The sequence below is a fragment of the Oenanthe melanoleuca genome, chromosome 1 (genome assembly GCF_029582105.1).
Source record: "Oenanthe melanoleuca isolate GR-GAL-2019-014 chromosome 1, OMel1.0, whole genome shotgun sequence".
Taxonomy (NCBI): Eukaryota; Metazoa; Chordata; class Aves; order Passeriformes; family Muscicapidae; genus Oenanthe; species Oenanthe melanoleuca.
Genome location: NC_079333.1, coordinates 21,451,356 through 21,467,543, shown reverse-complemented (window position 1 = coordinate 21,467,543; position 16,188 = coordinate 21,451,356).

Sequence of the window (16,188 nt, the reverse complement as noted above, 5' to 3'; positions counted from 1 at the left end):
GAATGGTACCAAACAGGTAGATTATCCACACTAGAGATTGTACTTTTAGAATGCAGTGTGTACAGATACAATTGCCTAAGGGAAAGTGAAACTAACAAAATAATCAGCTGGTGAACACTATTTTAACATATCTTCTACATAAAAGACAGTCAGTCATTTTTGATTCCAGAAATCTTGCTTTTTTTGAACATGTATCCTTTCTTTTTTCATTCTCTGAAGAGAAACTGATTTTGAGAATTGTGATGTTCTGAGAAACTCATTTCATATGTGCGTATTTTCTGCTTTTCTAAGGAGACAGAAAACAGAAGGTAATATCAATTTTACAGTTCTATAGATTCTTGCATTGGCAACTTTCCTTGAATGATATAAACATCAAGGGAAGACTCTCCAAATAATTATTCTAGTATATGGTTTTCATTATTACTTTCATTTTCCATCTCCTTGTTGACCAAGTAGACTTCCAGGACTAATGCAAGCAATGGTCTCACGTTTCTGTGGTCAGCAGCATTTATATTCAGCTCCATTTTGCACTTCTTTTCTGTTTTGTACAGCTTTTGAGGAACACAACAGTTGAAGTAGGTAACACTGTCACCACGAGAGGGAGAACCTTGTACTAAGAGAATGTTGCTACTGTGCTGGGACAGAAAGGGATTTTAAAGCTCTTTGCTGCAAGGTTAAATAAGAGGGGAGTTCCCCACTCTGGGGGTGTTTGCACCAAAGACAGGGGGCCTTCCAGGAGAGGGAGATGCTTGAACTCCATACAAGGGATTTGCTCTTCACCACTTAGAGGAAAAAATTGAATCTCCAGTATCTGCTGCTTTTTTTTTTTTTTTTTTTTCCTTGTAGGAATAACTTGTAAACAATTTGTAGTTCCTATTAATTGGTGGAAGGAGTGTCACCACATTTATTAGAGTCAGAACTACTTCTTCACAAATATCTTCAACAAGCTTCATTGTCTTTTGGGGTGTCCTGTTTCCTTTGTCCTAATGCCAGGATGTAGTTTGGACTGCTGTGAAACTCATAGGAGTCCTTCAAATCTGGAATTTATTCCCAGTATTGTATGTCCTGAATAATCAATTCCCTCCAAAGTTCAGGTTCAAAGAAATTCTTATGATGAGTTGAATTGGAAAACTGGTGGTTTCCCGTTCACTCCACCCATAACGGGCTTTTGTTTGTCAAACATAATAATATAAAAAGGCTGCTCAGTTCAAGCAGGACGTACTCCATGACTTTGCTTGTCAGTAGGTGAGGTCCATGCTTAATCCTGAAAACTGATTGGACCAATACTCTGTGGGCCAGATTCTGCAGGCAGGACTCGCATGCCCCTTTGTTTATTTTAGTCCATTTCCTCTGACAGAAAGCATATGTAGTCCTACAGAAAGCTATAATTCTCAAAAATAGTTTCATATACATTATTTAAGATGCCACAGGACTGTTCCCCAAAATTCCGCCTGTTTCTGCCCAAAGTTTTTACTCCTCATAAAACTGACTCAAGTCTGGATTTCACTCCACCAGGCAGATATTGCTTGTGTTAAGGGCTGTGTAATTACATAATCTCTCTTTTTTGCTGGGAGACTTAATTCAAAAAAGTCCTACAGAGCATGGCAGTTGCTTCCCTTTATACAAGGCTTGGAATTTGCTTTGTTCAGAGGGTCCTAAATAGCTTTGAGTCTTTCTTTGGGCTTGATTGGTGATTGTATGTTTACCTTAAGGAATTAAACAGTGAGCCACAAGAGGTAGTGTAGATACAAGATTCGCAGCAATCCATTTTCCCTAATTTACACCCTTGACTTGTGACTTTTCTATTGCCAGAACAGTGTAAAAGCATTTGTGTATTGGATATTTGGAGCTGATTCCAGACTTCTGACTGCTATATCCAGAACTGCTCTGGCCATATCTTTTCTGTTATGGTAGTCACATTCATGTGGGTAAAAGAAAGTTGTTTCTTTATAATATCTGCTTACATAATTGCAAATTCAGACTATACATCAAACTTTTTGGTAGACTTTTAAAAAGTGCTGCTTCATTGGGTGTGTGGGAGAATAGATTGTGTGAACAGCATTTCAGCAAAAAGGTAGGACCCCCTTGAAGTACATACAGCTGAAAAGCAAAAAAAATCATTGCTGCTGATTGCAGTGGCTAAATTGAAGTTTGTAGACTTTACAGAACAGCTGGCAAGTGTTACTCATTTTGTGTCTCTTGTGCTCTAGCATGGGATGCGCCACTCTGGCTCTGCACCCAGAGACAGTGGCTTTAGGTTCAGTCCCTTTGCCATACCATGGTGAGTCCATGATGTGCTCTTTATTTTTCATTATAGGCTCATTGGTAAAGATAAACAGCAAAAGTCCTTGCAGCCAGGCATTTTTCTGGTTTAGAGGTAGATACTCAGGATCCCTGCACCCCTATTTAGATTCTTTCTCTTAGGTTCTTTCCTTGTTTCTATGCATGTGGATGAAACAGTGCACCTGCCTGGAGGGAAGGACACAGTATCTTTGCAAGAGAAAGAAAAATGAGAAAATTGCTTCTTGGTTGTAATTTGGTTTATCTGTTGGTATTTGCTTTTGTTCACATTCTGGGGTGGGCTGTCAGCTTCAGCAAGGGGCTGGGAGTGAGGGAAGTGGCAGAAAGTAAGAGGAAGCATGTGCCTGAGCCCAGATAAAGCAGCATGCAGTATTCCTCTATACACTGAGCAATTTACAATGAGATTAGTTTAGCAGCAGCAGCAGCAGCAATGCCCTTGCTCTTCCTTCCCTGTTATGGCCTCTTACACTGTTTTAGTGGTTCCCCACACTCCTTTCCAGCAGTTACGAGGGTTTGATGAATGTTCTTGTGGCTGTCCAGATGAAAGTTATAACCTCTGCCATAGTTCCTCCCCCAACAGTGAAATACAACAAACCTCCAAACTGGTGAATACCCCAAAGTCTTTGTTGTGTTTTCCCAAGTGATGTCTTAATGAGTAGCAAGCCCTGGCAGGTGTTTTATTTTGTTAAAAGAGATAGGCTAGGGGAGGTATGGTCTGATTAGGATTCAGTAACCTGTTTGCCTTTGTAATTAGTGAACATTATTTTGTTTTCCTTTTAAGTTTTCATTTTGAGGTACCTAAGAGCTTATATGCCTGTCACTAAAATTCCTGCTTTTCCCACCATAGCCCTAGATGGGCTTTGAAAAAAATACTTTATATATATATCCCCAAGTATTTGAAGGCTGGAGTAGAGAGTTGTTCGTGCATGTGTGCCTACTTGAGCAGGAGAAAACTGAAGTTAGTGTTGATCTGTCCAATTGCATTAGGGTGGCCACGTAGAGCTGCCACTTCGAAAAGCTGATTGCACTACAGAACCTTAGCTTGGGCACTATTAAAAGAGGGACTGTATATTTGGAACAGGGAAGCTTTTTAGGTTTTTTTATCCACACACTTGCCCTTTGCAAGATGTAATCTTGCAAGGATTTGCATCAGACAACTTTGTGTAAAACCACTACTGAACTTTTCTAACTCTATCCATTTAGTTCTCTCTTCTTTCTGCAGCCCCCAAACAATGGCTTGTCTCCTTTCTGATTTCTGTCATTTGACTTTGTTTTTGATAAATGTCCTATCTGTTAATGAGATCTCCACATTGACTGGGAGGAGAGAAAACGAGGCATGTGAAAGTGTGGCTGGGAGACTGCAAATCCCCCTTTGTTTAGGGGCATTTATATACTTTTACTAAGAGCTGATTTCTTGGGGGCTGGGTGGGGTGGGGAGGGAGTTTGTGCTTTTTTGGTCTGGATAAGGCTTTTTATTTTTGCACTAAGTATGACTGCACTGCACTGCACTGCATTGCACTACTGAAATGTATTTATATGTGTTGGGATTGGAAGGGGCCAATTAAGCAGAAAGGGAGAAGAGAAAGGCATAGGCTCAGAAAAAAGGATGTACCATAAGCCTGACCAGGTTGAAAGAGAAGTGAGGTTACCTTAATTTTAAGCAACTAGTCAGACACTGAGACAGCTATATTGGATACCTTCTGTTAAGAAATAAATAAAGCACTATAATAGAAACTAAAGAGGCATCACAAGTTTCTTGGTGCTACAGATCTTTTCTCCCCTTTTTGTAGAGAGTGTTCTTCGGGGTTGTGAGAAAGTTGAGGGAACTTCTCATTGTGTAAACCAGTGTAAGGCTTCACCATAAAGACACAAATTCCCAGTTCCGATGTCAAAACTTGCATTGTTGGATAGAAATCTCTTCCAGAGGTTTGACTATGATTAGCATCCCTTCAGTAAAAGCAGGATCTCTGAGATCAAGAAGTGAAGTCACAAAGCAGACTTTGCCAAAGGGGAAGGTCACTGAAATAAAGCATGTCTTTCCGAGGCTGTAATGGGAACAGTGCAATAAACAGTCATCCTGAACACTCAGTTACAGGTGTTCTAGTCAAGCCTTTGGGGCAGAGGAAGCAGGAGGGACATTTGAGCAAAAAAAAGAGTGATGTGGAATTCAGTACATACAGAAATATTCCTTCTTAGGCAAAGATGCTGTCTAGCATTTTAAGTTCTTCTCTCTGATTTTATTTCTTAAACAGATAGTCTAGCATTGTGAAAGTTTTCAGCCGGAACCAAATGAAATCCTAAGATGGAAAATATCTTTACAGTCAAGATGCCTGTTGGCCTATGCTTTGGTCATTTATTTTGTAACAAGCATACTATGAGAAAAACTAAAACGTTAGCAATGTGTGGCAAAATCCATCTCTGCTATACCTCTTTGTGATCTGTGAACTCTAAAAAATTTGTCTTGAATGTCTTCAGTAAGACTATTATTGCATCTTTAGCCAAATGGTAAAACAGGATCCTGAAAAATGTTCTGTAGGGAAACTGGGAGAAAAACCTAAAACATGGATGCATCTTCTTTGGTCCTGTAGTGGAGGGATCACCTGTCTAATGTACCACAGGGTTTCATGCACAAAAAAAGAGAGATACTTATCCAATTGCTAAGAAAAGGCTAGAGTAACTGGGGGACTAGAAATCTATTCATGCTCTGCATTTTGGCTTAGATTTGAAACTAAGGTATTTTGGCTTCATTAGCACCAAGACGTGGGTAGTACAGACCTTTCACAGAGAGCACAATGCAAAGAAGATTGCTGCTGTTCAGTCTCTTGAACTGCCTCATTTGATAAAAGTGTCAAGATCTCGAAAAGGAATTCAAGAGGCAGGTGTTGGGTGGGAAGGAACAAATCTGGAACCAGGAGAGACTTCAGAGTAAAGGATGTGTTGTTCTGGTGAGCTTTGAGATTTCCACTCTTAGATTCCAGCCATCCTGGCTTGAAAGAGAAGAACTGGAGATATGCCCTGATGTACTGTTAGATTAACTACTGAATGATTCTTCCCTTGAAAGCAGGTGGGATAGTGGAACATACAGCCTGTTTCTTTGTCATCTGCAGGAACCCTCTAAGATGAAAACCACTGGAAGGTCAGCTTCCAGTAGTGAGTCATTGGATGCCCAACAAAAGCACAGTTCATTTGAGATCCAGCATAATACAGAGGCAGGAGAGCACCTTTGTTTTGTAAAGGGACATTTGCTTCCAAAAGAGTAGTGACAGCTACAGAGCTTTGATATGGGAGGAAATGAAGTCTGTCTGCTGGAGTTATTTCATGTAATGAGCCAATACTCCTGTTTTTTGCTTAGGTGAGTTTTTCTTTGTTTCCTTGTTTAAGGCAGCTGCATATATTGCTACTGTCAGAGTGGATTTGTGTTGTCAATGAGGAGTAGTGGACTGCTCCAGAAAAAAAGGTGAAACTGAGGGTTTACTGAGCCTGCTGTGTCCAGAGTGCCTTTCTTGCTGTGGTAAAATAAAGAACTTCTGTAGGTTGAGCTGTTCCGGCTGACTGATTGCTGCATATTCCTCCCTTGTGGTGTGACCTGATGGCAACCATACTTGGACAAGGAGAGGAACACTGCATGTTTGCAATGCTGTGATAAGATGCCATTTGCACTAGTTTTTTAAAAGTACTGCAACCTGAAGAAATGGGCTTTGAGCCATGCTCCAAATCTGGGTTTGAATTCAGCCTGTTTAAACCTGCTTCCAGCTGACTCAGTTTCAACAGAGCTGTCTAATCCATGTAAACAGGAACCAAACCATTTTTTAAAAGCCAAATTCCGGCTTATGTTCCCACTCAGTTACAGTGCTCAACCACACCAGTTCCTGGGCATAAGTGTGATTGTATAGTTTCAATGGCTTTTAAGTAAGTTGTTCCTTTTTACATGGTCAGTTTGAAACTAGTTTAACTGGAACTGCATTTAAATATAGCACAAACTCTTTTGTAATTTTCAGCATGGTACTATAGCCCCATGTAGACAGTGCTTGACTCAGAAACCAAGGATAACTTGAGGTTTATTTGAAGAAGCCAAAACATATGTTGCTGACTAGAGATGCCGCATAACTTAATGCCCTATTTTTTCTCCAGATGGAGAAACACTAACTTCCATAATTCTCCTCCATTTGTCATCCTGCTTCATTGTTGCACCTTTTCTCCTGAACGAAAATCCCTTTGGCCAGTGGGCTAGATCCAAAAGAGAACTTCCCTGTACTGTTTGATCATCTTGTTTCTGTATGTTGCTTTCCTCAACATTGACAAGCACTGCTGAGGATCAACTTTAGTTTTTGCTGGGACTGTGGCATAGTTATGGTTCAAGAAAATGCTAGAGAAAATTTCAGCATTATAGTAATTTCACAGCTTACCCTTGAGGAAAATGTTATGTTTCAGAAGTTCCACAGAAAAAAGAAAATGCCAGGATTCACAATGGAGCTTCAGTCACAGTGCTGTAGCCAAGTTTGTTGGGAATGTATTTCTGATGGCTGGCAATGCTGACATTTAAAAAGGCAATTCAGAAGTATCAGAGAACATATGCTTTCTCATCCCTGCGAACTAAGAGAATTTACACTAATAGAATGATCCCAGGGTAACCTGTCAGTGTTCATCACTTTTCCCCTAAAGGAGGAGGCAAAGAAACTGTCACATCACTTTAGACAGTCTGAGTTCACTTCAAAACTGCTCCCTAATGACCTGCCAGCCAGATGCCCTCTCACACTGATCCTGGTGTCCCACTGGCTGAGGATTTGTCACATCAGCCAAGGTGACCGAGATATACGCTTGGCCTCAGCTAGGAGCCTTTCACCTTTTCCTTTTGGTTTTCCATCGAACCAGGTGTGCATTTAGTGCTGAAGTAGATGTCAGGTTAGCTGTTGCTCCAGGTGACAGGAGTCACAAAGCCACATTGCAGCTGAGCTACTGCTGTCCTCAAGGATATTGCTAAAGGTGAAAGACAAGGCTCTGGTTGGTGGTGTAGTTGTAAACCTACATCTTCTGCTGCTTGCCCGTCCAAACTTGTTTTGGTCAGCTATGCTGTTGCCCTCGAATATGCTTTGTGTGTGAAAAACTGAAAGCGGTTGTTCTGTTGTCTGTCTTCTTCTGCATCATGGATGTGGCACCAACTTACTCTCACAACAAGCTTGAGTTTTGTTTTGCTGTTGTTATTAACATGTAATTCTACTGTAGACCAAAAAATATGAAAAGGAAAAAAAATCAGTTTCAAGACATAAAAGACCAGTGAGTGAAAGGTGAAAAATTTAGGAAGTGGAGGTGTGAGAGAAGCAGTGGTTAACTGTGTTAAGTTAGAAATCTCAGAATAGCCTTATATATTTCTTAACCAATGCTTACCAATCATCCAGTAGTGGGGTTAGATAGCTTTCTTGGCTCATTCGTACCTGTATCCTAATATTTTTTTTTTGTTTGTTTTTAATTTTTATTTCTTTGGTATTGCTGTTGCACATCATGTTGTCTTTTATAATGCCTGATTTTTATTGTATTGTACTTTATTGGTCTGTTTTGGTTTTGTTTCCTTTTGAAGGATGGGAAAAGTAATGTTTCCTTTTTGTTTTGAATTTTTGAGAAAAAAATGCACTGGAAGTAAACACAAACACATTTTGCCATTTGAAAAAAGGAAAACACACAGCCACGCAGTGGAAATGGCTAAGAAAAAGCACCCCTCTTCCTTCTTGTTATGGAAGCATCCTTTAAAAGATATGCTAGAAAGAAAACAATCTCAAACAGAAGAAGAGAGAAGCCTTTTTGATCCTAGCTCTGCCATCTGGAGTATTCTAGCACAGTTTTCTACAGGGTTGGTTTCCTACATGGCCAACAGGCATAAAATCCAGAACTACATGGGGCAAATTCATCCCTGGTGCAAGCAGATGTTATTGCAATGGAGTCAAAGGAGGTACACAGAGGATGGATTTAGCCACATGCATGCAGGATACAGCTGCCTTCCCCATAGTACCCAACTCCCCACTGCTAGAGTTTATTGCTGTCAAAACAGTTGGTCTTTTGGCTGTGTTAATCGCATAATATCCCTTGAACATTGTTCAAGGTAGGCAAAACACTTTCCCAATGAATAAATCAGTTCTGGATGCACCTTGGTGTGACACTTTTTGCCTACCAGCTTTAAGCTGTTACCCACTCCCAGCCGTGAACTGATGTGATCTATCTCTGGCTTGCCTTTGCCAGAAAATGGACTTGACTATTAAGCGTAGTAAAACTTTTGCATATTTAACTACTATGATCCAGAAATGGCCCTTGCACTTTTAAGGCATATGGAAACATCCTCTCTGTCTTTCAAAATGGAAAGAGTTCTTTGCAGGTGGAACACCGCATGCGCGCACCCACCCACGTGTGGTCTCTGGGCTCCTGACCCCAAATTCTTCCTGGATCTTTCTGTGCCCAGCAGTGTCCTGTCTCCATAGTGCCTGGTCATTTGAGTACAGCGGGGCAGAGACTCATGTTGAGATGAATGCAAAAAGCATACATTTTAAAAGACAGATGATTTTCCTATTATGCCAGCATCTTTGAATCCCCATATCAGCTGATGGGTTTCCCCAACCTGACGACTTTCAATCAGTTGTTTAAACATTGGCTTTTTCTGTTTTGTTTTCTAAGGAGGGAATGTGGGGTGGGGAGAATAATGAGGTGTTGTTTGTAACTTCACAGTCCTGCTAGTTGGTTTTTATCTTCCATATTTTATGCAAAAACAGACATTATAAGTCAATAAATAATTGTGCCCTTGGTTGAAAGTTAAGTGTTCAGGAAAGGAAAAAAATGGTTGGCATTTTTCTACATTTTTGTGAAGACTCTTTTGGAAAGGAAGGGTACATATTTTTGTTGTGTAGTATTTTCTATTTTTGAATGCATTTTCTTGGTACAAGACTGTTTTGTGGATTTTTTTTCTTTTTGGTGAACACATTATTTAAAAAAAAAAAAAAAAAAAAAAGGAAAAGAAAGAAAAAACTAATTGAAAAGTTTGCCCTTAAGGATATGCTGCAGTTTTGAGGTTTAACATTAAAAAAAACATTCAAGGCGCGTGTTAAAAGTTGGGGAATTGTATTGTTGGGAGTTTTTTTGTAATTGTTACAAGAAGAAGTTTGTAGCCACTGCTGTTTATTTTGTTTCAGATGAGTAAGTAAAGGGATTGTTCTTGTGTTATTCTTTTTTTAAAAAAAAAGTTATTTATGAAATGTCACAAACACTGGACTGTGAGTTTGTAGGGAAGCATTTGACCACCCTGTGTCTTCATAGTGCTGTTGGTGATCCTACTTCTCATTACTCTGCCTTATGATCTCCTGAGCAAATTTGGAGGGGACGGCAGGAGGGGGAGAGAGAAAATTAATGCATTTTTGACTCAGAGACTTGGTGGGAAATTAGGAAACAGTATTTTGGAATTCTAGAGCTGGACCATCAACTCTACTCCTTCTCCTATCTAGTAATGAGAAAGGAATGAGAAAGGCTTGCAGCCACTGGAGGAGACAGAAAATTTATGGTACCTGGATGTGGCAGTGTGCAAGGGGAAAGTGGCTGAGAGAGGTGATGCTCATAATGACCTCTGTAAATGACATCTGTTTCTCAGTCCACAGCTCCCTTGGTTTTCCCTCATCCTGCCAGTGACTTTTGTGAACAACTCACCAACCCCACAGAAACCAAGAGGTTGGTTTTGCTGATCAAGCCTTCTTGGGTACCCCAGCAGTGGGAGTGACCAGCAGGGAGCACTACTCAGTTTGATCACTGGTCTGGATTTGAGGAGGAGTAGAGGCTGAGGGTGACCAAAGAGGTGTGCCATGTTCTCAGTGTTTGAAGAACAGGCTTAAAAGACTAAAGCAGTGCTCCAAGTATTCATGGGACTGGAGAAAAGGGAAAGAGGAAGACACCAACAGCCATAACAGAAACTGGAGATATGTAACTGGGCTACATTTGAGACCAAACAGACTCTTTTTCTTCCTGGACAATAATGCAGCCAAATCTTGAGACTGTCAAGCAGACAGAAAGCTGAATGTGGCCTTCATTTCTCCTGCCTTTCCTTTTTATTCTCCCACTTCCTTTGCCCTGAGATTTCTTCTCAGTGAGCATTCGCTCCACTGAGCACTTTTTTTCCCTCCACCCAAACTGCCCTTCCTTTCAAAATGTGGGTTCAGTCAGGACTGAGTAAAATCATGTGCCTTCTTTTTCCCCTTTTGTAATTATACCAGCCTCCTCCCCTTCCCCAACTTACATGTGTGAGAGACTACAGGAGGAGGCTCTTTAGAAGTGCTACTTGTCTATAGATGTCCAGCAAAACAGTAAGGTGGTGGTGAGAGGAAGGGGAGCTGGGAGATACTATGAGCTCCTTTCCCTTTCCACACGTAGCAGGTCTTCCCAAGGAGACACCCTCCACCACCACCTCCTCAGATGCTCCTCTATCCTACAGTGCAGCTGTAGTGAGCACGTGGTGGCTCTTCTCTCCCATTTCAATCCTCGATTTGTGAAGCACTCACTCAATTTCAATTCATGCCATTTTCAAGCAGTCACATTGACAACACAAATGCAGTTTGTGGCCTTATCAAGATGACTTAAACCACTAAAAGAAAAAAAAGGCAACTCATTTCCTTCCCAAGGTTTGTGTCACTTCTAAAAACCCAGTCCATAGCAATCCATAAAAACTCCTTTAATCTCAGTCCATTTTGATGATGGTGACTAAAATGACTTGTCTAGAACTTAAATGCTGGACTGTCTGGTCCCATGTTTTCTTTGCTATTACCCCTACTGTCTGCTTGCTTTTCTCATTTTCAACTACACTCTGCTTAATGAGGCAGCCCTAGCCTTTGGTGAAAGTTGAGAAGAGCCAATGGGATCTTGGCACAGAGAAGGTAGTTCATGGACATTTTAGCAAGAGAAGGATATACTAGCTGCCACAGCAAATGCACATTATTATGGGTGCAGTGGTTTTAGGGCAAATGAACCCCACCCAGTTACTGGAACATCACTTGTTCCCAGGTCAATGCCATGGAGAGAAAAGAGCACGTTGGCACAATGGAAAAGCGGCTTGCAATCCACAGCTGCTCACGGGCAAAGACAGGGACCCAACAGCCACCCAGCTTCTCTGTGCACTTGGCCACTGCACAGTCAGTGTCCCTGACTCCACGGAGGAGCCAGATTTGCTGGAGAAGCTTTTCTTTGCACTGACTGTAAGAATCAGTGCAAAGCAGCCCCTGAGAGGTGTCTGTCTGTTCGGCAGGCAAGGCCAAGAGTGGGTGCCTACCTGTGCTGTTTCCCTGCAGAGCAGAAAGCTCCATGAAGGCTTTCCTGGTGCTTGCCCTTCCAAAAATCCACCTGTAAAACCTGTAGCACCTGGTTGGTGGAATGAAAAACCTCTCAGTTGCTTCCATAAATGATCCAGTAAATGTAAACCTTGGGATGTGGTATTGGAAGTTTTTTTTTAGGTTCGGCTTTAAAGCCTGGGAGGAACAGCATGGGAATGGTGATGTTATTTCCCCTCTCCCAATTAACAAGTCTGCATGTGTGTACACACAAGAGAAAGGGTGCATTCCTACCCATCTTTGGTGCTGGTGGACTTAAAACATTTGTCCAAAGCCTACTTTTGACACATTTAGAGAACATAAGAATAGAGTCTTATCGCATGCAATATTTGCCCCCAGAAAAGGGAAGGAGGGGGAGGCAGTTGGGATTGATAGGGTTGGATTATTTTGCATCTTTTGTAAAACTGTAATTTTAACAGTGCCTTATTCCTAATAGATGCTGGCACTTGGGACACACACATATGACAAAAGACAGAACTAGGGAGAGTCAGATGGGTACATCCATAAGACAGAGGTCATTAATCATCATAAAGGAAGCTGTATTGGGAATGACATGGCTGTGTCAGAATTGGAAACAGTTCAAATATTCAACCTTGAAAGCAATTTCCCTTCCACCACCTTCTGCCTTCCCTCCTTGCCAATGGTGCTGCCCAAGAACAGCTGCCTACACCGAGGCCTGTCACTGCCCCATTTGCTTTTGGCGTTGTCAAGTCCAAGGAGTTTAGCATGGTCATGCTTTCCACTGCAATCATGTTTTCCATGGGGTTTGTGAATGCCAGTTCTTTTGCTTTAAATGCACTTTAAAAAACAAGAAATCAAATCAAAGCTCCAGACTGTTTCAAATACATAGGGGAAGACAGTGCATATGTGTTTGAACCCAGTTGACTTTATCTCCAGTTCCAATGTACTCCATGCAGTGTGTATGTATAGAACAATGTGTATGCATACAGACACACATGTCAACCTTAAATATCAGCAGACTAACCTTTCTCCTTAAGCTCATGAAACCAGATGCTACACAAACACAGCAGCAGCAGAGGAATTACGGTTGGGCTCTTGAAACAGATCACAAAAAATAAAAACAACTATTTGGTCCTTTCTGTACATTCAATAATTACAGAAGGAATTGGGTTGTAACCAGAATAAAAAGGAACGGTGCTAAATGAATGAATGGGCAAAAAAAAAGAAAGAGAAACAAAAACTCAACCCAATAACACAGTTAGACTTTTATGCTAATTCACACATTGGGTTGGTTTGTTACTTTTTTTTTTGGTTTATATGAAAATAAAATTGCATCTAAACTAATCTACCAGTAAGATAATAAAAAACAAACCAACAAAGCAAGCAAACAAAAATGCATCCTGCCCTGAGGAAGTGCTTATTTATGGAGGATGTTAGAAATCTCAAAACTCTCGGCCTTGCTCTCACGTACCACATGCTCAATCAGTCTTTTTTTTTAAATGTCTGAAACTAAAAAAGAAAAAAAAAAAAACAAAAAAACAAACAAAAAAACTTTTTGAAGCACCTTATGTGGCTTCCCATTCTAGGAGTGGGAGCTGCCTTTTTTTCTTTGAGCACCTTACTGATGTGTTAATGCTATCTGCTGTCTTTTTGTTTCCCGTGGGCCGAGTGGCTGCTGTGAGCACGGGCAGGGATGCAGAGCACTGCACGGGCACACATCCATCCGCATTCCCATTCCTTGCAGTGCTGGCTGGGACCCAGACAGAAGTTTCTCGGTTGGTCTTTGCTCTCTGACATGGATGGGAGCTAAATGCTAGAGGGGAGAGCACACACTCTTGTGTGCAGATGTGAAAAGTAAAAATTGGACATTTTCTTCTTGGGGCCAAAAGAATTCCCAGCAGTTAATAGATGCTGAGTGAATAGGAAACTGCACCCAGGCCTAAAATTCTAAAGTCTTTGTGCCCACAACCAGTGGCAATGACCTTGGGCATTGTCCTGCCGAGTGGAGACTTCGGGATTTGGCCGCAGCTGGCAGAGGTGCCTGCGCAGGACATGGATCTCTGCCCGTGTGATGAGACAGCCACCCACCTGCACAGCCCTGCACGCACCGCTGTGCACACACACACCCCACAGCTGTACAGGCATCTCTCCAGAAACATGGTTTGTGATGATGTGAAGAGCAGGTCGAAAGTTTTGAGGGGTTAAGTTCCTTTTTTTTCTCTCAGTATACTCTGTAAATGGTATGTCAGTTATCAAAAACAAGCAAATAGAAAATTGTTTTAAAAAAAAAAAACCTTGCATACGCCTTTTCTATCAAGTGCTTTAAAATATAGAATAAATACACATCCTGCCAGTTTTTTCTTACAGTGAGAGTATCCTTACCTGCCATTTAATATTAGCCTCGTATTTTTCTCACGTATATTTACCTGTGACTTGTATTTGTTATTTAAAACAGGAAAAAAAAATAAAAAAAGAAAATTAACTGTAGCGCTTCATTATACTATATTATTATTATTATTATTATTATTGTGACATTTTGGAATACTGTGAAGTTTTATCTCTTGCATATACTTTATACGGAAGTATTACGCCTTAAAAAAATACGGAAATAAATTTTACAAGGTTTCTGTTTTGTGTGGAAGAGTAATTGATGTTGCTAAGAATGATGTTTGTTTTTTTGGTTTTTTTTTTTTTAATGTTACCAGCACTTTTTTTGTAAGTTTCACTTTCTGAGGTATTGTACAAGTTCACACTGTTTGTGAAGTTTGAATATGAAGGAATAATTAAAAAAAAAAAAAAAAAAAGACAAAAGAATGTGGCTGGTGTCTTTGTGTGTTTCTTTGTCAGGAGAACATGAGGATTGCAGGTGTCCTGTGGACCTCTCTTAGCTCTGATGGGGCATCACAGGAGTCCTGCTGGCACCTGTCTGCAGGGTCAGCCACAAACATTGCCGTGTTTGGGTCATTGTCAAGGCTGAACATCAACAGTAGTTGATGTTGGGGCCGCATGTCTGACAGTCTGGGGTACTGGTGTCCAACATCCTGCTCAGAGATAATATTAGATTCTTCCAATTCATCTGATTTTAAACAACTCTGCACCAAGCCTATGAAAGCAGGACATTCCACTTGCTCAGCCCTTGCTAGCCCCCCTCAATACCAGAAAGGTTTTCTGCTGGTCAGTTCAGGCCCTGAGAGAGCAAAGTGCTCCTTGGGAGCAGTGGGATCAGCACCCACTTTAAGGAGGTCTCATGTGCCCTGGATTTCCACTTCTTGACAATGACTAGTCCTTAGTCTTCCAGTTTCAATATTTTTCTTTATCATTGCAGCAAGTACATTTTTTAAAAGTTTTAGCAAAAGTGATGTGTGATGTGAAAACCAGGGCACAGACACTGCCAAGTTTGGGCTGCTGAGGCTGACAATTAGTACTGTTGCACAAACCAGAACTGAAAATGCTGCTAAGCGCCTGCTCACTTCCAAAACACTGTTCCCACTTAATCAAAACCATGTTGGGTCCAGAAAAGTCCCTGATTTTGTTTCCAGGTCATATACTACAAACAGTTGGGTTTACTTTAGGATAACCAGCTTTGTGCTTGGAGCAGAGTGAGACCCCTGAGAAACTACAGAACCCTCTCTTAGCTCTTTCTCCCTGTGAAAATTAGGACCAAATTTGGCCTTTTGTTTCCTGCTACATGAACTGCATGTGAAACAACGATCATCTTCATTTTCCTTAATGGATAAAGGATAATTGTCCTTTAATATATAATTTGTCAGTCTTCTGACCCATGAGTGTTAGAAGAAAAAGGATCCTCTCAGCTGAGAGAAACCATGTTGGATAAACTATTGCATGAACAGCTACAAGGGAAGTTTCCGCATGGAAGTAAAATGCTGTTTGTCAGCCCCCTTTAGCAGAAATGCCAAATTATCACGTCTAACTCGTCACACCTCCCTTTGAGTCACCAGGGCAAATGCACAGAAATCAGCTCCTGATACTGAGGTTTGCTGGGCCACAGGTGTCACAAGCCACAGCCTTCCCAGGCATGTCCCCTGCGTGTCCCTGGCAGTGGCCACCCTGGGTGGGCTGAGCCATCGAGAACCTGGGCTTGGTCCTACCTGAGCTCTTACCACCCGAGACCTTGCTGTCACCTTCACTTGTGACAGACCTGGGAGGAGCCAGAGAGGCCCAGGTACAGCTCGTGCCAGGAACAGCAGGGTTGGTCTCACGTTCACATGCTGTCCCCTCTCAGCCTCACCTTCCTCCCTCCTCACCAAACCAGCCCATCTTTGTTGCGACGTTCCCACTATTGACCAGAGTTTCAGTGAGCTGTGGAGATGGGCTGGTATGACCACACCAAGGGTTTTACTGTCTCTGGAGGAGGTTTGAGATGGGAACTCAGCAGAGGAGTAAGAAGGGAATGGAACAGAGGTGATGTGGGATGTGTCTCTCTATCAACCCCATAGGCTGGATGCTTCTTAGTGGTGTCACACACAGTCAGTGAGGGAGAGGCTCCTACAGGAAACCTGTCACCACTCAAGGAAGAAATAAAGTCTCCCAGACTGTACCCTCACATTTGGTCTGTGGG